Genomic DNA, 25,893 nt, shown 5'->3' with positions numbered 1-25,893 from the left:
TGACTCTGAAGGAATATTCAGAGAATATCAGAGGTGAAAGACCAATGTTACAATAGCCAACTCTTCTTTTTTATAGATGAAAAAAACTGAGGCCCGCTCAAAGAAATTGTCTTGTTCAAGACCAGACGACCAATTAAAAAAGTTTAGTACAGGACTTAAATCCTTTTAGTTTGGTACTCTACATAACAGACAGATTTCAGCAAAAGAAATATACTCAACAGTACCGAGTGAGGTGTCTGCACGAAGCAATATTATAAGGGTTTGGGGGTGGGAGAATGTGTGTATGAGGCTGTATGTGTATATGAGAAAGGGGAATTATTGTTGGGGTTTGGGAAGGAAAAAAAATATTATCCTTTTTTCCTCTCAAGTCTGAAAGCGATTCATAAGTAAATTATAATGATCAAGAGATGAACATTTTTAAAAACTGCTTTATTATCATTATTATTAGGTTGGTGCAAATGTAACTGTGTAATTGCTGTTTTTGCCATTAAAAGTAATGGCATTACAAGTAGTGGCAAAATCCGCAATTATGTTTGCACCAACCTAATATTATTATGACAAGGTCTCACTCTGTAGCCCAGCCTGGAATGTGGTGGCGAGATCATAGCTCACTACAGCCTGGACCTCCTGGCCTCAAGCGATTCCCCCACCTTAGCCTTCTGAGTAGCTGGGACCACAAGCATGTGCCATCACACCTGGGCTAATTTTTTAAAAAATTTGTTTTGTAGAGACAGGGTCTTGCTATGTTGCCCAGGCTGAAATTGCTTCATTATTAGCACTAATTGGAAAACACTGTTTTATGTGTGCAGCCACACAGCTTGTTAACACTATTCTTCATCCAATTCTTCACTCTTCTTTGAGTGAACTTCAAGAAAAATTTCACTCAAAGGAGAGTTTTAACCTGAAGACCAGAAATAAATATCCAAGATCATTGTTTTTAGTGATCCAGGGCAGTCATAGAACAAAGACACTAAATCTCCATTGGCTGCAGTTTTTTTTTTTTTTTTTAGAGATCTGTCGCTCAAGCTGGAGTGCAGTGGTGCCATCTTAGCTCACTGCAACCTCTTCCTCCCAGATTTAAGCAATTCTCCTGCCTCAGCCTCCCGAGTAGCTGGGATTACAGGCACACACCACCACGCAGGCTAATTTTTGTATTTTAATAGAGACAGGGTTTCACTATGTTGGCCAGACTGGTCTCAAACTCCTGACCTCAGGTGGTTTGCCTGCCTCAGCCTCCTAAAGCATTAGGATTACAGGCATGAGCCACCGCACCTGGCCTAGTTGCAGCATTTTGATAAATTCACTACACAGCCCCAAATGTGGACCGATGTTTCCACATCCTTAACACAAATCCATTTCAACTCAATCCAATGAGTTGCTTTTTTATCTCCAGGAAGAAAAGGGGGGTTAGAGGTCTGGCTGGAGTGACACTTATAACTAGCCAAATCTCTCCAAGGGGAGAAAGGCAGGCAGAAGGACTGGCATGAAAACAGTCTGCTGTTGCCCAGCTGGGGAGAGCAAGTCTGGGTGATGGGATTAATGTGAAGGAATTTGACCTTCCCTGAATAGCAGGATTCTTAACAGACCAACTACATTGTTCTGAGTGATTGAGACATCATCATTCTGCTAGATCCTCTTCTCATTGTATTGCACAGGCCCAAAAAGCAGGGGCTAGTATTCTTATTTTCCTTTGATTCCCTAGAACTTCACAGTGTCTCATATGCTGTGTATAGAGGAGCTACTTGCTCAGACTTTGAGGAGAGTGATGGTCTCAGCTGCTCACATTGTCTCTATGTCTTTTATCTTTTCCCTAATTCCTTATAGGGAGGAGCATTGGTCTAAGGTATGGATTCTTTTTTTTTTTTTTTTTTTTTTGAGAGGGAGTCTCATTCTGTCACCCAGTCTGGAGTGCAGTGGCGTGATCTCAGCTCACTGCAACCTCCACTTCCCGGGTTCAAGCTATTCTCCTGCCTGAGCCTCCCAAGCAGCTGGGACCACAGGTGCCCGCCACCACATCTGGCTAATTTTGTATTTTTAGTAGAGATGGGGTTTCTCCATATTGGTCAGGCTGGTCTCGAACTCCCAACCTCAGGTGATCTGGCCGCCTCGGCCTCCCAAAGTGCTGGGATTACAGGCATGAGCCACCGTGTCCAGCCAGGTATGGATTCTATTCCTGTAACTCTAAATATCATGTGTGTGACTTTTGAAAATTATCTCTCCGCCATGTCTCAAAGTTCTGACAAAGTTAGGGTGATAATATTGCAGGGAGTATTAAATAGGATCCTGCATGTGAAGCTGTTTGCCCAGTTCCTGGCATATAGGAGGCACTCAACAAATGACAATAAAATGAGGGCTGGCTTCATGGGCATGCATCCAGTGCACATGGAAGGGACCTGCTGTTGGTTTAGTACCTTGTTGCTGCCATCTTGAAATTCTTAACATTCTTTCAACAAGGGGCCCCATATTTTCATTTTACACTGAGCTCTGCAAATTATGTTGTCAGTTTTGATGATATAGTGATCCTGGAGGAATATGGACGCAAGTTAAAGGGAAAGAAGCAGGAGCAGAGAAAGAAAGATAAGAGAAAAGAAGCAAGAGGGGAGTAAGGGAAGCTCTATTTGTATTATTCAATTTTTCCTAGAAAATTAAAATATTAAAAATAAAAAATAAATTTGTTTTTTCTATGGGAATGTTTCTGGGAAAATTGGGATAGGGATGGAGAAAAAGAGAGGTTAGCATGTAGGCCAAAAATGGATGGGTTTCCAAATCAAATTTTAGCCTATCTTATCATGATGCTTAAGGATTGCCCAGAAAAGGGGCAAAAATCAAGAAATCCTTTTGAATAGACAAATCAAAAATACAATACCAAGAAAACTGACATAATACTATAAAAGTCTCAGACTGAAATACTTGTGTAATCTTTTCTTAAATGGTGAATAATATATAACTTGTCCAAGCACATAGAAAAGCAATCTTCATAACAGTGCATTCAGTTGCTCAGAACTTTGGAGAATAAAGTACAACCACACCTCATGGAAGAGATAGGCAATCTAAAATCTTAAGATAACAGGAGGTTCATTATAGATGTTTATTGACCAGTAATTATTTGCTTCTCTCTTCAGCTGAAGGGATTCTCTCACAGAGCCCACACCTGCCAGAGAGTAACTTTTTTCTATTGTTTCATGTTCTACCTACTGCAACAACACAGAACAGTCCACACCCTCATGCCAATCCTCTATCGTCAAGGACAGCTGTCCTTAATTCCTAAGATATTCTTCCCCCAGTTAAACCTCCCCAGTGCTGCCTACAGTGGCTCACACCTGTAATCCCAGCACTTTGGGAAGCCAAGGCAAGAGGATCACTTGAGCCTAGGAGTTCAAGACCAGCCTGAGCAACATAGGGAGACCTTGTCTCTACAAAATATTCAAAAATAAATAAATTAGTTGGGTATGGTGGCACATGCCTGTCATCCCAGCTACTTCGGAGGCTGAGGTTGAAGGATTGCTTAAGCCCAGGAGGTTGAAGCTGTAGTTAGCTATGATCACGCCACTGCACTCCAGCCTGGGCAACAGAGAAAGACCCTGTCTCAAGAAAAAAAAATTTAATAACCACCTCCTGCACCATTGGTTACATGGCATAGTCTTTAAATCCTGCATTATCTTAGCCATTCATTCTTAATAGGTTCTAGTTTTTGAATATGCCTCTTAAAATATGGTGCTTGAAATTCAAACAATCCTCTGGATATATAGTCAGATGAGGTTAGAATAAAGTGGATGACTCATTTCTACTTCTATGGCCTTAAATCATATTTATTTTATCTGATGGCTAACCTGAAATTCTAGCATATATTAGTCTATCCATTAAGTAACACCTAGAGATAGGTGGTGTATTAGTCTGTTTTGTCTTCTCACACTGGTAAAAAGACATACCTGGCTGGGCGCAGTGGCTCACGCCTGTAATCCCAGCACTTTGGGAGGCCGAGACGGGCTGATCACGAGGTCAGGAAATCGAGACCATCCTGGCTAACACAGTGAAACCCCGTCTCTACTAAAAATACAAAAAAATTAGCCGGGCATGGTGGCGGGCGGCTGTAGTCCCAGCTACTCGGGAGGCTGAGGCAGGAGAATGGCGTGAACCTGGGAGGCAGAGCTGGCAGTGAGCCGAGATCGCGCCACTGCACTCCAGCCTGGGTGACAGAGTGAGACTCTGTCTCAAAAAAAAAAATAAAAAATACATACCCAAGACTGGTTAATTTATAAAGGAAAGAGGTTTAATTGACTCACAGTTCCACATGGCTGGGGAGGACTCATGAAACTTACAATCATGGCGGAAGGTGAGAGAGAAACAAAGGCACGTCTCACATGGTGGCAGCCCAGAGAGAGTAAATGAGGGAAGGGGGAAGAGCCCCTTATAAAACCATTAGATCTCATGAGAATTCACTCACTATCATGAAACTAGCATAAGGGAAACCACCTCCATGATCCAATCACCTCCCACTGGGTCCTGGCCTCAACTAGTGGGGATTATGGGGATTACAATTCTAGGTGAGATTTAGGTGGGGACACAGAGCCAAACCATATCAGGAGGTTTCCATGAACTGAATCAAAGATGGACTTCTTGGCTTCTGGGAGGTTTGAGTCATGTGTATGTACACTTTCAGAGAGGAGGGCATCCACAGCCTTCACTGGATTCTCAAAGGTTTCCAAACCCAACAAATCCAAAGAGCTTTTAAATAAGAACTACAGTAGAAGTTATCTAGTACAGAAGAATATTTTTAAAAAGGTAAATTAAAGAAGGAAATTATTTTAAAATGACACATAAAGGCTTTAAACATTTTGTTTGACTTAAAACATATACATATGCAAATTTTGCCATTTTTTGAAGGAGTAAAACCTTTTTTCTGTTTGGGTAAGCTAATTAGAATTTTGTGTTTGCTTTATAAAAAAGCATACTATTAAAAGCATCATAGAAGAGTTCCATTTGGAGTACGTTTCAAATGAAGGGAGAATTTTAGGACATGGGAGAGGTAACATGAATGCAGAATTCTAGATTTTTATAATTTTTTGATGAATGTTTACAGTTTCCATGCTCAAATTTAATTGCATTTATTAAATGATTTGCCTGGTCAACTCTTTTTAAAAATATTCAACTTAGTTGAATCAACAACTCTAATTATATTTTATCAATTTAAGTAATGTTGAATTAAATAATGCAATTAATATTGTTAGGGTCTACAAAAGTGAACTCGAGAAATAGGATTCTTTCCTATCCAGGTTCTGAACAAGTGGAAAATAAAACACAGAGCAAATATTGAGGTCAGAATATCACTTTTGTAATTACAGAGCCCAAACTGAAGGACTTGACTTTAGTTTTTAGCCAAGATGATAGTGCAAGTAGGAATTAGGCCAAGACTTAATCACCCAGTCTAAAGAAGCAATGGGCTTGGGCTGGCCTTCCCCTACAGGGGCAAAGTTCCCTGGGAGCAGAATGTGGCATGTTTATCTGAGAGAGAAAAGCAACGCTTAGCCGGCCACGTCATTTGTCTCAACTTTACCATTGGTAAATTACTCTGTCTTCCCAGGGGCAGAACGAATGAAGGAGAGAAAGAGGTTTGGAAGGTGCTTGGGGAAAATCCCTCATTACGGAATCGAGGAGCGGGGAAAAGGACTTTTCCTCTCAGAGTAATACCAAGTGAAATTTACTTTAATAGGTTCAGGAGCACACCTGTCTGGCACTGGGTAAGCACACAACTCACACATGGCAATAGCAGTGCATGGTTCTGCTGGAGAATAGCCTGCTAGCTGGATGTGTTCAGTCAGCAAGCTTTTCAGAAGCAATGGCAAGTGTCAGTTAATCCTTCTGTTTGATAGACATCAGTGAAGAGAATTCAATTATCTACTGAGCCCAGGCCTGCTCCATCCTGTCCATAAGTTTATAGGGGAATTAAATGTGTAATTTTTTACATTTCATCTTATTTGTTTCAAGATATGATTTTAGGATGTTACTCAATTCTAAGAAACATCAGGAAAACAACTTTCCCGAAGGCAAAACTGAAAACTTCTTACTTGCCTAAAAACTTGAGAATTTTCAAGATGCCTTATAACAAAGCAAATATTTTGTAATTAATAAAGTGTTAATGAAAGGAGTACAATGCTATTAGCACAAAGTTTGTACCCATCAAACTCTATGGTCAGATAATGACAAATATCACTCGCAAGGATTAAAAACTAGAATACGTTGACCCTAAACACAATCTTTGCCAAAATTTTATCTTAAGTAAACTTAATAAAGCATAGATATTTGCTTAGAATATTTTTCTCCACATGGAGCATTTGGAAGGCTTTTCATGTGACCTACATGTGCCACAGCTTAAAAAAAGCTCTAATTGTCTATGTTTGCAGAGTTCTTATAGGGGAGCAAAGTAATTATTTTAAAATGTAGTTTTTAGTTTAAATATTTCAACCCTTAAGATAGAAAACATGCATATGCATGACAAAAATGTATTAAACATGTTCTGATTCTTATCCTAGGTGAGCCAATTTTGAAAAGTTATCTGAACTCTATTCCTTTCTAAAAAGAAGGAAAATTTCTCACGACCTTCTTCGAAAAGTAAGGATTGTTTTTGTTCTTGTTTTTCATGATTTAAAATGAAGTCTTTCAATTTAGACACACTCCTCCCTCCATCTCCACAATCCCACGAAATATTTGTGACTGGATAGTGCTTTTGTGCTTTTAAAGACAGATAGTTTCATAAAGCAATTTTACAATTACCAGTATGAATGTGTTTTTTGTTTGTTTGTTTTTTTGAGACGGAATCTCGCACTGTCACCAGGCTGGAGTGCAGTGGCGCGACCTTGGCTCACCGCAACCTTCGCCTCCCAGGTTCAAGCGATTCTCCTGCCTCAGCCTCCTGAGTAGCTGGGATTACAGGCACCCACCACCATGCCCAGTTAATTTTTGTATTTTTAGTAGAGACAGGGTTTCACCATGTTGGACAGAATGGTCTCGATCTCTTAACCTTGTGATCCTCCCACCTCGGCCTCTCAAAGTGCTGGGATTACAGGCATGAGCCACCATGCCCGGCCATGAATGGTTTTTAAAACGCATTTCTAGAAAACGTCTGAGAGCCTGGAGACTAAACTGAATTGAATTCTTACTTTAACATGTTTAAATACACATACAAAGGTTACAGTTTTGGCTTTGCAAAACACATGAAATTTATAAAAATAGACACACACAACAGAGAAAAAAATGCTATCCTTAGTCATGGGAGAACCTGTACTGGTTGCCATATTATTTATCCTAATATAGTTGCATGGTAATCTCATGCAGTAATTTTCAAATTGTTGGTCACCAGCCAGTGGCTGGGTGTGAAATCAATTTAGTAGATCTCACAAATTTAAAAAATAAGCAAACAGAATAGAATAGAGAAGAAAAAATGACAGAGTGTATCGTACATGATAACTATATATATAATTTTGTGAACATTTTATTTGATTTGTATGTTATATGTGTGCTGGGTTGCCATGTGTAATGTATTTCTTATTGTAGGATCTTGATGCCCAAAAGGCTGCAAAAAACCTCCAAGGAACCAAGATCACAGACTTCTTAACTGCCAGATATGACCTTTACATTGATTACTGTTATATTTGACCAAAGTGGGGTAATTGACACTGTTGATTACAACTTCAGCTCTGTGTTGAAAGTCAACCCTTCTTTGACTTCTGCATTGTTTCCTTCCTATTTTCTGACTCTCCTGGTCACTCTTTATTATCTCTTATCCATCCTGTTTACAACTCCTCCAGCATAAAGGACACGTGTCATAACAGAGTAGAATACCCTTTGTGGCTCCCCTAATGGCTCCTGGTGCCTCATCTCCCATCTCTTTCTCTCAGACATCCAATCCTGTAGCCACACCAAATTCCTTGCAGATCACCTGGTTGGGCCATTCCATCTTTCCTGCCTATGTTTAAACTGTTCCTTCTTTTCTGACTGCCAACCTAACATAATCAAACGGGTTAGAATCCAGTTTAAAGACAGCTTATTCAAGTGCAAAGGCTGAGGACTCTAGCCCGAGACACACTTCCAAGTTGTCCTGGGGAGTGCTCCAAAGAACAAAAGTTTTTAAATAAAAAGAGGACAAATCAGAAGAGGGGGTGATTACAAAAGTTTTTGTTGAAAATTCTCTTTGGTTTACAGAAATAACATCGTTTAGTGATTGGCTGTACATTGTTAAACTATAGAGCGCATGGCATTTTATGGCCAGGTGTCGTCAGTCTAGAGCCTGCGTAGCAAGTGGCTTCAAGAAATAATTATTTAGCTCAAGGAAGAGTGAGATCTGATTATTGTTACATTTTAAATTCCTTTCTGGGACTGATAATTTAAAGGAGCTTGCATTCTTCAGATAAAAGGCTTTTATTCTTTCTCATGACCAATCATCAAGTTTCCTTCTAGAGAAATACTGTTTAAAATATTTTGGTTATCACTAACATTGCAACTCATTACATGTATTTAATGCATATATATGTATCCATATACATATACATAATGTCTATACTTAATATAACATATACTTATATAATCAGATATAGATGTTTAGAGAAGAAAGACTTACCTTTCTACCTAGGATGCATTCACATTTCCCTCCCTTCCTTTCCATTTTAAAAAATGCAGATTCTGAACCAATAATGCAGATTCTGAACCAATAAATTAATTTTACTAATTAGTAATAGGTTTCAATCCAAAATAGGTCATAACGCTTTCATGGGAAAACACCTTGGAGTGAACTAAAGCCTCTTTCTTTCTCTCTTTCTTTCTTTCTTGCTTTCTTTCTTTCTTTTCCTTCTTTCTTTCTTTCCTTTTCTTTCTTTCTTTCTTTTTCTTCTTTCTTTTCTTTTCTCTTTCTTCCTTTCTTTCTCTCTCTTTCTTTCTTTTTCTCTCTCTCTTTTTTTTTTTAAACAGAATCTTTCTCCATCACCAGGCTGGAGTGCAGTGGCGCAATCTCGGCTCACTGCAGCCTCTGCCTCCCAGCTTCCAACAATTCTCCTGCCTCAGCCACCTCCCCCAACACCCCCACCCCCAGTAGCTGAGACTACAGGTGTGCGCTACCACGCCCAGCTAATTTTTGTATTTTTAGTAGAGATGGGGTTTCACCATGTTGGCCAGAATGGTCTTGATCTCTTGACCTTGTGATCGCCCACCTTGGCCTCCTAAAGCCCCTTCTTTAACCAAGTCTCCCTCCTTTGTGTGTCTTCTCCAGGGCATTTCTGGTGATGTTACATGCTTCTTTGCTATGCCTCCCAGGATTAAACACAGTGAAATATTCTGAGCACACTTCTCACTCATAGGTTTGTAGCTTGGGCAGGTTCACTCACGCAACAAATATTTATTAATGTCAACTATGGAAAAAACACTGTGCTGAGCACTGGAGATACTGAACCTAGATGGAGTAGCTAGACACATTCCATCTCTGGTCTCACACAGCTTGGAATCTTATCAGTACTCTGGAATGTAGACCTTCCTGTTTAATCTGGTTAAAGTTAACCTTGTTAGGTTTGGCTCATTACTACAACCTGTGGTATCTTTCTGCAACTTAATTCTACCATCATTTCCAAATGAAAAGTCAAGTCATATTTAGAACTAAACATTCCCAAATATGGGTAGTTTTAGTCTCTATAGTTATTTGCAAATGATGAGCATGTGTTCAAGTCATGGTGGGAGTCAAAGGTAAAAATAATTATTCTCTGGATAAAGCAAGAGTTAAATTCCATAGTTTCCTAAGTACCTATGATTAAAATTTGAATACTCCCTTCCATCATCCCAAGTAGATTAGAATCTTCCTAAGGAGATACGTAATCAGATTTTATATTTTTTGTGTATTGTCCACAACTTGAGCACTAAAGATGCTCAAAAAATATTTCACTAATTAATTGCTTGGAGAATAGAATTAACAAAATATGCTCCACATTTTAAAATATGAGTGTGGAAACAGAAGAAACAACTTTCAGGCATGCAGAATGCATAGAAAGTTCCTGTAAAGATGGATTTTAATTCCCAATTTTAATGTGTATGTAACATGGACAATTATGTCATTGGTTAAAAATATTTCTGATTTCACCATATTCAACTATGTTTAGTTTAAATAATACACTTGAAACTAACAAAACCCACGATTGCCTTTTGAGATTGCTTTTATCAGCATTTAATACTCATCCTGTTTTAAGATAATTACATGAAATAGTCACAGCTAATTAACACTGTTTCCTTAAATAAAGATTAAGTGGAAAGAATTTATCAGTGACTTTAAAATCAGATCGTTTTCTCCACTGGGTGATTCCTGGGCAGATTTTCAGCCTCTTCTTGAGTCAACAAGCATTACCTTCACTCCCCTTAGCTGCCTTCAGCCAGAGACAGTCGGTGCAGCCAGTATTGACTTGATGTCTCCAACTATATTGTTTGATTTTAAAGCTTTTGGCCACTGAGTGGAAGGTAGTGACAGAATAAAACACCCGGCTGGCTTTGTTCTTCCCACAGGTCCTCCCCGTCGTCATGGTTACCCAGCCATGTTGGGGAAAGATAAGGGAAGAACTCCAGGAAGGAGAGCCCCTCCTTCAGTGACTGGGCCTGAGGTTCACAAAGCAGAAGAAGGTTATAAAGATTCCAGAAGGCTGTATGAGACTTCAGGCTCCATTCCCCACCAATCCCTCCAGCAGCATTCAGCCAGACAAAGGGGTTCCTCTCAAGGAATTCAACTTGCAAATTTTGCACCTTGCAGAGTTTGCATTGTAATTTAAGCTTCTTGTCACTGGAAGTTAATAGCTTACCATTCCCTGCAGCCTACACTGACAGAGAGCCCGGAGAAGGTGTCTAATGAATAATGTGGCACCACCCAAGGGGAGCATGAGCGTGCGCTTCCACAGAGCACTGAGAGGATTCAGACTTGCCGCTTTTTTAATAATGCCAAAAACCAAAAAACTCCTTCACTTATTCAGTAAGTGTTATATTTCCACCAAAAACTGTTTCTACAAAGTGCCTGAAAAGTTTTCAAACACACATGGCAAGTACAACATCTACTCCTTTGTGAAGGAGCTGGTAAATCTAATTTTATCCACATAAATATGTTCCAATGAGGCCGCTATGTGTATAAACCCATATTATCGTGTGTGTGTGTGTGTGTGTGTGTGTGTGTGTCTGTGTGTTTTCAGAAAAAAAACTGGCTGGGGATATGAGATACCCAGTTAGTACTTTCCCTGTTCCCCATTTGAATATGTAGATGGAACCACTATAAGACATTTAATTTTATTCAAAAGGGAGAAAAGCAAAGAGGTGGCCAAGTGTATTAGTCCATTCTCACACTGCTATAAAGAACTACCTGAGACTGGGTAATTTATAAAGAAAAGAGGTTTAATTGACTCCCAGTTCCATAAGCTTAAAAGGAAGCATAACTGGGAAGCCTCAGGAAACTTACAATCATGGCGGAAGGCAAAAGGGAAGAGGAAGGGGAAGACATCTTCACAATGGCAAAGCAGGAGAGAGAGAGAGAGTGAAGGGGGTAGTGCCACACACTTTCAAACCACCAGATCTTGTGATAACTTACTCACTATCACTAGAAAAGCAAAAATCACCTCCCATCAGGTACCCCCCACAACACTGGGGACTACAATTCAACATGATGGGTGCAGACAAAGAGCCAAAACATATCACCAAGTATTGTAGAAGAAACATGCATTGAACACATGGCACACAAACTAGCCTAGAGTAGGCACTGAATTAATTCTTGTTGAATGAAAACAAAAATGAGTCATATGTCATATGGACCTTGTTGCAAATCCTGATTCAGACCTTTGTTTTCTTTGTGGCCTGTGTGAGTTTCTTAGCATTCCCGAGCCTCACTTTCTCATCTTCATGTGAGGATGACATCTACTATAATAGAACTGTGATGAAGATTAAATACAGTGAGATAATGTATGTAACATGTCAGGTTCTTATGTAGGACTAAGCTCACTCAATACATGGTTGCTATTATTTTGTTATCCTTTTTTAAAATTGATACATACTTGGGCATATTTTTGGGGTACATGTGATATTTTGATTCATGCACACAATGTGGAATGATCAAATCCAGTATTTAGGATATCCATCATTTCAAACATTTCTTTGTATTAGGAATCTTCTCTTCTAGCTATTTTGACATATATGATAAATTATTATTAACTATAGTCACCCTATTTTGCTATTGAACATTAGAACTTATTCCTTCTCTCTAACTTTATGTTTGTACTCATTCTCATTAATCAACTTCTCTTTACCACCCCGCACGTTTCTCAGCCTTTGATAATCATCATCCTACTCTCTACCTCCATGACTTCCACCTTTTTAGCTCCTACCTAGGCATGAGAACAGATCATATTTGTCTTTCTGTGCCTGGCTTATTTCACTTAACATAATGACCTCTAGTTCCATCCATGTTGCAGCAAATTACAGATGTTCATTCTTTTTTATGGCTGAATAGTATTTCATTAAGTATATATATCTTATTTCCTTTATCCATGCATCTGTTGATGGACACATAAGTTAGTTCCGTATCTTGGTTATTGTGAATAGTGCTGCAATAAACATGGGGGGTGCAGGTACCCCTTTGATATACTGATTTCTTTTCCTTTTGACCAATACCCAGTAGTGGGATTTCTGGATTGCATGGTGGGTGTGTTTTGAATTATTTGAGAAACGTCTATGCAATTTTTCATAATGACTGAACTAATTTACATTCCCACCAACAGCATATAAAAGTTTCCTTTTCATCACATCCCGGCCAGCATTTGTTAATTTCTGTCTTAGCCATTCTAACTGGGGTGAGATGATATCTCATTGAGTTTTGATTTGCATTTCCCTGATGGTTAGTAATGTTGAGCATCTTTTTCATATACCTGTTGGCCTTTGTGTTAGAGTCTTCTCTGTTAGCTGCATGAGGCCAAGGTCCCATCTATTTATCTGTGTACTCAGAGGAGCTCAGAGGCACAGATAGGTGCCCAGTCTATGCTTTTCCAGGCACCACTTACCAACTGTCTTGCCTTTCCTTCTCCCAAGGACTCTGATTCAGGCTGATTGCCATAAATTATCTCATGGGCTTAGATCCTTAGTGGTTTATTGAGCTGGCTGGTACTTAAGAGATATACCCATAGCAAAATGGTACTCTACATTAGAAGAGCTACAGCTTAGAGATTCTGGACTCCGAGCTCAGGTGCTAGAATCTTCTTTCTTGCTGCCTCTGCTATGCACAGTTAAGAGTGAAGATTGCAGATCTTTCCCAGGTTCCACATATTTTCACTTAACCATGCAACTATGCCACTTGCCATTTGGCAAACATTTGTGTGCCAGGCACCGTGCAAGGCTAGGGCATAGAGATATGCATAACACAGTCTGAGTCCTAGAGAATCTTAGGATTTGGTTAGCAGAAAGACTGTGATGCCATCAATGAAAGGTTTCCAATTCTGAGGAAAGAATACAAGCACACAGGACAGCTTGATTCTAGGAACTTTGGATTCAGGTAGACTGTGATGAACAGTTACTTTCTACTGACTAGCTATATGGCACCTTAATCTGTTTATGTGCTGCCTAATCTCCTAACACCTCTATTATCTACCTTTTCTCCACTTTACGTGGGGATTACTGGATCAGCACCATCTGCACCCCAGGAGCTTATTAGAAATGCAGAATCTCAGGCCCACACTCTGGCCTACTGAATTGGAATCTGCATTTTAACTAGCTCCTCAGCTGATTCTTATGCACAGGAGCATTTGTTACACCTTGATCTCTCTCAAGGTTTTAGGTAAGAGAGATGACAGAGGCACAGCAGTGAGCATATAACATTAGTTTTCTTCTTTATGATACATGTCAAATGACCGATACCTTATGTGCCATTAAAGTCATATCACAGCCTTTAGGACACTAGTAAGAGACATGGCTGTAAGTAAATAATGTCTTACAGCTGCTGCTTTTGGGAACATCCATAATGATGCTGAGATCAGAAGGAGAAATAGTTTTAGGATGGGCTCCAGCCATACAGCTAGTCCTCATGCCAAAGAGGATAAAATCCTCAGCTTTGCTCATGGACACCAGAGAAAAGGCCCACAGTGATAGGCAGAAAGTGCAAATGCATAGACAAATAAGAATATTACCCCTTGGAAAGTATGTCCACTGTAGGCATAAAGAGAAGTGTAGACAGCCATGATCATCTGGAGATATCAGAAAGAGAATCAAAAATATCAAAAAGAGAATCATAATCCAAAAAGGCTCCCAGCAAGCAGCCATTGGCCAGTGGGTTAGAAAACCCAGATAACTCCCCAGATAGCCAACAAATATAGGAAAATACATTCAAGTTCAGTAACGATTAGGAATATACAAGTTGGAGTAACAATGAGGCATCACTTTACCTTCAAACTAGAAAGAATTTAAAAGTCTATAGTAAATATTTATGAAGTAAAAGAGGGAAAAAGGGTACTCCTATACTTTGTCAATGTGAAAAGTTAGAGTCTTATGGAAAACAATTTGGCAAAACCTATTAGAATAAAAAGTATATACTTAAAAGTACCAGTATACACATATACATACACACACATATACATACAAGCATACATAGACATGCACGTACATTCCAACATTGTTCAACAGCAAAAAAGTGAATAAATTTTGGAACTTCCCACACCATGAATTTTTATGCTGCCATTAAAAAGAATAAATAAGAGCTATGCCAGTTACTTTGTAAGGATAGCCACCAAGAATTAAAGAAAAAGCAGATGTAGCAAAGCTGAATAATATAATCTCATTTTTAGAAAATAAGTAACAACAAAAATATTCATAGCCTATGTCTTTATTTCTCCCCTGGAGATCCACTTTTCACCCTCTCCACTCTGCTCTGTGCCCTGGGATACTGACCTGGATGGGACACTCTTAAGTTTCTGACTTCCCATCAGCTTTAGCCAATCAGAGCCCTGGCAGATGATTGGAGAGAGGCTGGAAAATGAGGTCATAGTTGGTTGAGTCTCTGAACATTATCATTTCCCTCTAGATAGCCCTTTCTATATGACTTTCCTTCAGGTTCTGGTAACCACTCCCCTGATGCCTTTTCCTTTTATCCTTAAAAATATTAAAGCACTGGGGTATAGCTACACTCCTTCTGCTTTTCAATAACGTCTCTGCACTTTCATAAACAATCCCATTATTAGGTTCTCTTTAAATGATCTTCATTGGAACTTGCCATCTGTTTCCCACTGAAACCTTGGGTAACACAACCTCCATTTCTGTATATTTATATATGTACATTCATGTTTGTATACCATTACATAAACATGGGGAAATATAGAAGGATAGATACTGTGTTGCTGAAAGAGCTATGCAGAAGCTGGGTGAAGGGGGATAATGTGGTGGAAACAATGGTATGTAGAACAAGGGAGAGGGGAGCTGAGCAAAACAGAAAAAGAACAAGAAATCTGCACACAATTAACCAAAAACAACAACAAAAAAACATGATATCACATTTAACATTTTATACATATATCTAATGGAAATTTAATCTAAAAAATCCAATGGGCAATATGAAAAAAGGCACTAAACAATATGGATTTTCTGGCTCACAGGGTAGTGGGGGAAGTGGAGTGAGATACTGAACATCTTGATCTGTAACAGACTGAAATACTCCTAATGTGAAGCAGGATGTCCCAGTGGAAGCTGAGTTTCTTAAGCAAATTGATGGGCTTATAGAGAATATGAATTCTTCTCTTAGTGATTGAACATGTTCAAAAAGAACAAAGCCACACATCTCAAAAAATCACATCCTTAGACCCTACCTTAGCTGTAGAAAAGTAAAAAGAAACAAAATCATAGTTGAGAAAATGGCCCAGTCTTATGTTGGAAGAGGTTTGTAATTTTAGGACAGGGCAACACACACACACACACACACACACACACACACACACACACACACACACAAATTAGTCAAACAGTACTGTGCTTTATTCAGTGATAAAAGGAAAACATGATGAGATGGGACACCCAGGATTTGAGGGAATGGTTGACTTGGCGCAAGACCAATTTTATTAGCTGAGAATGACAAGACATATTGAACAGAGGTGTCAGAGCTGTGAGAAGTGTATAAAGCACAAGTCTGGAGCTGAGAGGGCAGCCAAACTAATGAAGCCAGTGGCTCCTGGTCTAGAAAAATGCTTTTGCACTTAGTTTCTGTCCCTGGAATCAGACTCACTGAGAATCAGAAAATTTCCCTAACAAGACAAAGTAATCACATCACAGTGACCAAGAAAGAGGCTAGCACATTATGGAACTATTTTATAAACCATTACAGGTTTTTCTAAAGGTCCCTAGTGATCAGAGGGTCAACTTTGAATCCGAGTTAATCGGAGAACTAAAGGAAAGGATTGAATTCCAGGAGGACAGTAGCCCACTCCAGGAGAAGCCTTGGGAAGAGATCCAACAGTGCTCTCTCCAACAAACATGTGGGGTATTCCAGGTGAACAAACAGCTACAGATTGGAGAAAGCATGTGAGACTCCGTGTCATGCCGTTAGCTCCACCTTTGGCAGAAGAGTTACCTTGATACCTTCTGCTTGACCAGCGAGCTTTACTGCCAATTGATGTGCTGTTAGATCGCAGCCAGATAAACAGAGAAGCAAGCAATAAGCAATGTGATACATCCTTTTATTTCTCCCCCACAGAGTATTATTACAAAGCAAATTAGTCCCCAGATGTCAAATGTATTGCAAACACTAGCTATTTATAATATAGCAACAAGTACTTATTGATCATCTCAAATTCTGGAGCTGTAAAGCTATAAGAGAGCATGAAGACAGTTTACCTCAAGCCATTTATTTCACAGATGAGGAAGCTGAGGGACTAAAGAAGATGTGATATTTGTGCTCTGTAATTTTTACAAGGAATATAGCATCGGAAGTAGACTCACAACTAATAAGCTTGATGGAATATTTCTAATATTAAAAGGGGAGAGTCCGTATAAATACAATAGCCCAGTTACCAAGTTAAAGAATCTCTTAATTACAGAAATCTGCACATTCTCCTTCAAACACAACACCAATGCATCCACACGCACACACCACATGGCATTCATCACCCTAACAACCCATGGAGGCATATCCACCCTGCATTTGTAAGTGGGGAAATGGCCTTGTTTCTCGAACTAAAGAGACCATGGGGGCATGTGGCAGCACATGATTAAAACAGGAAGGCATTGTTCCCCAAGCTGTCTATTTTCTATGATCTTAATTCCTGCTTCACATATCTGCTCCTGGTGCTGACTGATGTCACAAGTGCAGAAACCCAGAGTCCGTCCCTGCTGCCAGAAGTCCAGCCAATGCAGTGTTACTGCTCCCTTCTTACATGCTAACAATTGTGTCACAAGCTTGGACTGACCACCGAAAGAGTGATCGGTTGGAGTGACAGCCTTTCAGCTCTGCAGAAACTACAAAAGTCATGCAGACAAAGAAATGGGCAGGAGTTCCTAGAGTCAGGATACATGGATCCACTCACTCTCTGACATCCCATCTTAGCCTGATCCTGGTAGAGAGAGATGCAGAATCATTATTGATAATGCAGCAATGCCACAACAAGATGAGTGTTTGGGGACCCTGATGCTTAACCAGGGACACCATAGGGTGGAAGCTGATCTTTCCTGATGTAACAGTATTCCACTTTAAACTAGTTAATTAAGTTAAAAATAATATAAATCTTCTTGTTTAAGTGAGAGTAGTTAGAATTGCTAATTATACTTTTGGCAAACTCATTGGAGGGCAGTTATCCTTCCATGGGCTACTGTAGATGGATCTGATCAAAGATCCAGACCTCATCCATTAGTACTTGGGTGAATACTTTAACTAGACTGAATATAGTTGTTTCTCTGTATCCATGGGGTCCTCATACATGGGTTCAACAAATTTCAGATCAAAAATAGTTGAAAAAGCAAATGCATGGTTGCATTTGTAGTGAACATGGATAGCCTTTTATTCTTTGATTATTTCCTTAACAGTACAGTATAGCAACTACTTTCATAGTGTTTACATTAAACTAGGTATTATAGATAATCTAGAGATTATTTAAATATATAGGTAGATGTGCATAGCTTATATGCAAATACTACCCCATTTTATATAAAGGACTTGAGCATCATGGATTTTGGTATCTGCGGGGCTCCTGAAACAAATTCTCCACTGACACTGAGGGGTAATTATATGTTAATTCAAATAAGATCACAGAGAGCAAATAATATGAATAAATATCCTCCTGCAAAGGTGACAATAACCTCATGGATAAAGAACCCTAGAGTCTCAGCCCTTGGAAGCTTCTTTTCTTCCTGGATTCCCCATCCAGTCTTTCTCTCTGCTCTATCATTTTCTCTGTTTCTTTGTTTGTTGCTACTGGGGCCCATCAAACAATACTGCACTGTCTCTAGAAGGTAAGCTGCATATATTTACAGGCATGGGTAAGTTACATAATCTTTGTGTACTTTGGATTCCTCTTCTTTATTATTTATTTATTTATTTATTTATTTTTTGAGACAGAGCCTCGCTTTGTCTCCCAGGCTGGAGTGTGGTGGCTTGATCTCGGCTCACAGCAGCCTCCAAGTCCTAGGTTCAAGCAATTCTTCTGTCTCAGCCTCCTGAGTAGATGGGACTGCAGGCACACGCCACCATCCCTGGATAATTTTTGTATTTTTAGTGGAGATGAGGTTTTGTCATGTTGGCTAGGCTGGTCTCGAATGCCTGACCTCAAGTGATCTGCCCGCCTCGGCCTCCCAAAGTGCTGGGATTACAGGCATGAGTGAATCACCGTACCCAGTCAGATTCCTACTCTTTTTTTTTTTTTTTTTTTGATATGGAGTCTCGCTCTGTCACCCAGGCTGGAGTACAGTGCAAGAGTTTGGCTCAACTGCAACCTCCACCTCCCGGGTTCAAGCAATTCTCCTGCCTCAGCTTCCCAAGTAACTGGGACTACAGGCATGCGCCACCATGCCCAGCTAATTTTGTATTTCTAGTAGAGACGGGGTTTCACCATATTGGCCAGAATGGTCTCGATTTCTTGAACTCGTCATCCACTCACCTTGGCCTCCCAAAGTGCTGGGATTACAGGCATGAGCCACACTGCTCGGCCTGGATTCCTCCTCTTTGAAAGGAGAACAATAGTAGAACCTAGATAATGGGATTTTTGTAAGGAACTAAGTTACTAAGGTAACTAACAGATATTGAATAATCTCTGGCACTGGAACATGGAAAGCATTATTTAAGTGTTTGCTTTTTTTTTTTTTTTAGAGACAGAGTCTTGCTCTGTTGCCCAGGCTGGAGTGCAGTGGTGTGATCATAGCTCACTGCAGCCTCGAACTCCTGGGCTCAAGCAATTCTCCCTCTTCAGCTTCCTGAGTAACTGAGATCACAGGTGTGTGTCACCATGCCTGGCTAATTAAAAAAAAATATAGACAGAGAGAGAGACAAGGGTCTCACTGTGTTGCACAGGCTGGTCTCAAACTCCTGGCCTCAATGGATTCTCCTGTCTCAGCCTCCCAAAGTGCCGGATTATAGGCATGAGCCACTGTGCCCAGTTATGTTTGCTATTATTATTATTATCCTTATTTAGATGAAACTTAAGAGGCCTTAAGTATTCCATGCTCCCACATTTACCTGTTCCTGTTAAGTGTTTTAAGGTTTCTCCTAGTTCTTAGGTCATTGATTGATTTAACTGTGATTTCTAAAATCTCATTCTCTCTCTCTCTCTCCTCAACCCTGAGCACACACACACACATATACACTCGTCAGTTTTCACTGTGCACCATAACATGTATTAATTGCTCTTACATTTCACAGTTACGTTTGTTACAGCGGCCTCACATGGAGGTCCCTACTGAGATTGTCTATGTGCCAGGTACAATGGATGGTGTTAGGGCTATAAAGAAAAATGGCACACCCTGCCTTTGAAAAACTGATGGTCTAATAGTAAGTTGATATGTTGATAAATAATTGCCAAACATTGTGATGAGTGCTTGATAGAGTCACAAAGGTGCTATGGAGCCCCAGAAGAAGGCACGACTGAAAAAACGAGGGAGGTGTTGAGGGAAGGAGATCCTTGGAGGGGTTCCTGAAGTGTGAATGGGAGTTTAGTGAACAAAGAAAACAGGAAAGGGCATTGAAGGCAGAAGGACTGGCGTGTATAAAGAAGGGAAGGTGGAAAAACTCATAGCATATGTAGGGCTCCAGAAATCATTGCTTCTATCAGTCAGAGGTATCAAAAGATAAGAAATATGAGGAGATGAGGCTGAAAGGGGTCTGGCAGTCACATCATGAGAGACCTTATGAATGGTGTAAAGATCCCTAATATAAATTAAATGTGTGTCCTCACCCAAATCTCAGATTGAAATGTGATCCCCGATGTCGGAGTTGGGGCCTGGTGGGAGGTGACTGAATCATGAGGGTGGATTTCTTATAAATGGCTTAGCACTATCCCCTTGGTGCTATCCTTGTGATAGTGAGTGACTTCTGGTGACATCTGGCTGTTTAAAAGTGTGGCACCTCACCCTCACCCTCTTTTGCTCCTGCTCTGGCCATGCAATGTGTCTGCTCCCCCTTAGCCTTCCACCTTAACTTCCTGCGGCCACCCCAGAAGTTAAGCAGATGCCAGCATCTTGCTTCCTGTATAGCTTGCAGGACCATGAGCCAGTTAAACCTTTTTTAAAAACATCAATTACCCAGTCCCAGGTATTTACAGCAATGCAAGAATGGAGTAGTACAATCCCACAGTGTAGACAATGAAGGTCTCTCAAGGATTTTAATGAGAAAGATAGTATTAACCTGTTCTCATGCTGCTAATAAAGACATACTTGAGACTGGATAATTTATAAAGGAAAGAGATTTAATTGACTTGCAGTTCTGCAGGGCTGGGGAAGACCTCAGAAAACTTACAATCATGGTGGAAAGGAAAGCAAACACATCCTTCCTCGCATGGTGACAGCAACGAGAAGTGCTGAGCAGCAGGGGGAAAGCCCCTCATAAAACCATCAGATCTCGTGAGAACTCACTCACTATCATGAGAATCTCAGCATGGGAGTAACTGGCCCCATGATTCAATTACCTCCCACCAGGTCCCTCCCATGACACATGGGGATTGTGAGAACTACAATTCAAGATGAAATTTGGGTGGAGACACAGCCAAACCATATCAAACATGCGTGGCCAGATTTACATATGAGAAAAATCTTACTGGCCATAGAATGGAGATGAACTGGGAAGGGGTGTGTGATGTGGGCAGAGTGGGAACTATTGCCAGTAGCTGCTTGTTATTCTCCTAACAGCGACTTCATTGTTTCTCTCTTCTTTCCCTACCCTGTCTGTGGACCCATGGTCAAAAGGTACAGTAACCAGAAATTCAGCTCACTTGGCCCAGCAGGTGGGCACGTGACCAAAATACCTAGAGTCCTTCTACCTCCTGTTTTTAAAATGGCCTTGGCAGATGTAGCCCATGGGGCAGATTGCATAGAAATCAAACACTAAATAGATTAACTGATTCCAATCAAGTGAAGGAGAAATCTAGACGAGAAGTTACTAAACTCATGAACTCAAAACGGGTGATGATAGGTAAAAGACGTTTCAAATAAATTAGGAAACAGTTTAGCTTTAACTCAGGAGATTCAGTTCAGCTACATGGGCCCCATTTTTAGGACATGGGGTTAGCATTCCCTAACTGTTGATTGTTTTAAAAAGGGCTTTCAGCTGGGCACGGTGGCTCACACATGAAATTCCAGCACTTTGAGAGGCCATGGTGGGAGGATTGCTTAAGGCCAAGAGTTCGAGCCCAGCCTGGGCAACATAATGAGAACCCCACCCCCAACCCTGATCTCTACAATAAATAAATAAAGACATACATACATATATACATAAAAGGACTTCATCCTGCCTGTCAGGAAAGTTAAGACTATCAAGTTGAAGGGCTTTAGTCCCTAGTGTCTGTGTCTAAATTTCTGGTTAATGAGAAAAACCAATCAGTGGGAAGGTAGCTCCAGTTTTCTGGGAATTATAAAACTCTTTCCTTATCAGGTGTTTTCCAACCTTGGAAGATTTTAGAGTTAACCACAAGGAGGATGAAGTAAACAAAACCCACACTCTTCAACGTTTTTGTGTTGAATTTAAGACAACTGCAGTATGTCTGATACTTAAAGTGTTTGTAATGTTTGTAAAGTGTTTTTAACGTTTAAAGATTCTGGCATAGTCAACCTTGTAATTAGCCTGTGATTCTAGTTTAAATGTCTAATTTAGTGGTTGATTTTAGACGAAAGCTTTAGACTAGAAAGTTCCAGGAGAAGTTGGCTAAGTTTGTAAACAGTATTGAAAGATTTAAGAGAACTTAAGGGTCATGATATTTAAAAGTTTAATTTATTAGATTTATAAGAATTGCTTAGGTTCTTGGAAAAGTTTTGCTTGTTAGTGAAGTATTTGAAGTACTTAAAAAGAAAATCATATATATTACATTTATAAATGTGGTTTAGACTGTTTAACTGAACTTAATTGCCAAAATTGTAAAGTACCCCTTAAAATTTTATTAGATTTATAGATAGAATAATAAGATTTGTAGTTTGAACTTAAAAGCTGGAAGAAAAAAAAACTCCATTACATTAGTATATTGAATATTTATCTTAGAAACCAAGTTGCTGCACACAGTCTTTTATGTGTACAAAGCTTGTCCTCAAGGACCTCAGAAAACGCCTAGTGATTATTTTTCTGGGATTTTTTGGACTGAGGTGAGGTGAGAGGTGACTTTTTCTCTCTGGGCTTGAGCTGAAAGGCTGGTGACCTGTGGACTGCAGTGAGAAGCAGCCTGTCTGCACTGAGAGAATGAAGCTGACAGGCAAGGTATTTCTGAAGGGATGTCAATTCCCCGTTCCAGTCAACCCTAGGGCCAGCTCCAGTGCTACCTTTATGGTGAGTTATGTGAACTGAAGCATTTTTAAAATTTTCTTTTGCTGGTTGGAGTTGAGTCTCTAGGGAGGAGCTCATATTAATGGCACCTGTGGGTAGGATTAGACTGTATAATTTGAAAAAGCAAAACAAAATAAAGAGATTTAATGTTTTGATCCTCACGTAGCTTCTTTCTGAGCGATATTTTCCTATTATCTTCTTGTCGTTTGAAAAGTCCTGGCTGTTGAACCCTGCCCTCTCCAGGGGCCCCTTCCCTCACCAAGGCCAGGGAGCTGGGCAGATCCAGGAAGAACCAGTTATCAGGGTAAGAATACTTCCCTTCTCCTCTCCCCTTCCCTTTTGTCCTTAAGTCTGAAGATATGAGAGCAGGAGGAGGAGCAGTGATGTGAGTAAACCTGAAGTCATTGTGTATTTTTTTCTCAGTTCATTATGTGACTAATCTCCAGGTTTAAAAAAAAAGAAAACAAAACAAAACGAAACAACTCTAGTACAGAGAAAGTTGTGGATCTGTCATTAGGACTTTGAAATGGTGCAAGCTCAATAGAATTCCATTGGGTGGGGCCTATATCCTGACTTCAACAGTTAGAGGACTGTGATCCTGTTAATTTAAATTAAGAATTCAAATCAGAGGAACAGATTTAGGGGGGAAAAGGGGGGGTTAGTTTAGTAAAAGAAGAGTTTGAGGTACTGTGAGTTAGCCTGTTGGGAATACCCTTTAGGCCATAGGACACACAGTTCTAAAATTTAGAAAGCAGACTGGGACTGGAGAAGCAGATTTTAGAATGATGGCTATTGAGATGGTTATTAAAGCCTGATCTCCTGTGTTTTCTCTCCCTCTTGCTGGTTGAAAGTCATTTTGCTAGGCACTAGCCAGGGCAATGTATCAGTTAGGAATGTGTTTGGCTTAAGCAACAGCAAATCCATCATAGAGTGGTTCAAATAGATAAATTCCTTTCATTATTAACTAACAAATTCCTTGGAAGGAGGCCGCTACTGGCTTTGGTGCCATGACTCAGTGATGCCGGCCAGGTCCAAGGTTCCTGCCATTGTCTTGGCATTTCCCTCATGTTCTCTAGATGGTTGCTGTGGTCTCCAGGCACAGAATCTGCATTCAAGGCAGGGCCAAAAGGCAGACGCAAGTTATATTGTTTGTTTTAAATAAGAAAGCCTTTCTTACTCAGCCCAGCAGACTCCTGCTGAAGTTCCATTGCCTAACACAGTGTCACATGGCTACCTTTAGCTTCAAGGAAAGTTAGGACAGGAAGCAAATGAAAAGGGAGTTCAGAGTAATGGTAGAGTCAGCCTATGAATTATGATTCCTCCCACTAGAAGTTTACAGTGTCATGATTATTATTCCCTGACCCAGGAACCTAGGGTCCAGACCTGGTCCATGATGGATGCCTTTTAGTCTGATCCTGTGATTTATTTTCTTCCTTCCTTGAAACTTTCTTGGCCTTCTGGAACTCAAGCAGTCCCGTTCCGAAGTCTGCAGAAGAAAAAAATTATTTAAGCACCCAAAAGTGTAGAGGAAAAAAAAAAAAGAAAGGAAAGGAAAAAAATGTTGCTATCTGACAATTCTGGATCTTCTCAAATGTGCAAAGTGTGTGGATAGTCATAACAGTCTCCAAACTATCCTTCTAAAATTTAAAGGTGGGAACAACTTTAATCTGATGGAGAATCTGCATAAACAGCAGAGAACCTCTGGCTTTGGACTAAGATTCTGGCAAATGCTGTCTAGCTGCACAGTTTTGAATTTGCCAGAAGCGTCAGGCTCTGTCTTGTCCTACTTGAACCACTGAGATATCCCTCCTAAAACGACAGTATTGCAGCAGTTAAGTGTCTTATCATGGCCAAAAAAGAATAAAGGAAAAAAAAAACACACACACACAAGAAAAGAAATAAACTCTTCTATGGTTTCTTTGCCCAGGGTTGCTATTTTTACCATACCAGGTCAACGCAGGACACTAAAGTGTAAAAGTTAAATCTACGTTTATCTTTAAGGAGCACATAAAATTGGAACCTCAGTTAGAAGAGCTTTGGTTTTATGTTCAAACCTCTCCATTGCTCTGAGAGGTTCAGTGGGGGACTTGCCATAGAGTTGTGCTCATAGCAAGATATGTGATTCCACCAAGTTGTGAACTGGAAGCTGAGTGCTAATCTTAGCCCCCACTGCCTATCATACACTGTAGAACAAAAAACTGCTGCCATGAAATGTTAACTTTACAACTTACTACTTGACTTCCAAAATGATTTTTCTGCTTTGTTCTGTATAACCCAAACATGTTGTTCATTTCCTAGTGGGAAGGTCACATACATCTTCAATTTTAAATACATCTCCCTTTAAGTAGCAATGAATGGTCTCTCCAGAACTTGCTTCCTATATCAGACATTTAGAAATCAAATATTTTTCCACTGAGTTTTTATTATGCATTTAACAATGCTTTGTTTTGATTTCTGATTGATGTTCCATTGGCAAAGGCTCCTAAATGCTCTAAGCATAAGATACCCTCCGCCTACAACTTCTGTGTCACGTCGTTAATATTTCATAGGATCTGAACATGCTGTAGGAGCTTATTAACCTATATAATGAGATGGAGAATTTTATTCACTGAAATTCCAAGGCCTGTTCCCTATGAGATTAATAGCAGTCACAGACTTCCCTGGGGGCCCTGTGTGAAGAGGAGGGGCACGAGTTGAGAGGGGAGTACTTGAGTGGAGTAATTGTATGGGAAAGAAGGAGAGGCAAGTGGCATCATGGCACCAGGAAAAGAAGGGGAGAAAGACACAGAGAGAAATACACACAGAGAGAAACACACAAAAAGAGAATGGGTGGGACAGAGTAGGAAGCACAGCTACTATAGGATCTCTGGCAGAGAAGGTATTCTAAGGAATTTTAGGATATTTTGCTCTGT

The 25,893-nt window shown here is 40.0% G+C and overlaps 1 long non-coding RNA gene across 1 annotated transcript; it reads left to right on the top strand.

The window, feature by feature from the left end:
- Positions 1–6,442: 6,442 nt before the first annotated feature.
- Positions 6,443–8,150, top strand: LOC134808014 (uncharacterized). Its single transcript, XR_010149900.1, has 2 exons — positions 6,443–6,609; positions 7,552–8,150. It is a non-coding gene; the product is annotated as an uncharacterized LOC134808014 (long non-coding RNA).
- Positions 8,151–25,893: the final 17,743 nt, after the last annotated feature.

Source organism: Pan troglodytes, chromosome 13 (genome assembly GCF_028858775.2).
Source record: "Pan troglodytes isolate AG18354 chromosome 13, NHGRI_mPanTro3-v2.0_pri, whole genome shotgun sequence".
Classification (NCBI taxonomy): Eukaryota; Metazoa; Chordata; class Mammalia; order Primates; family Hominidae; genus Pan; species Pan troglodytes.
Note: the sequence above shows the minus strand (reverse complement) of the source record. Positions and strands in the feature narration are given on the sequence as shown.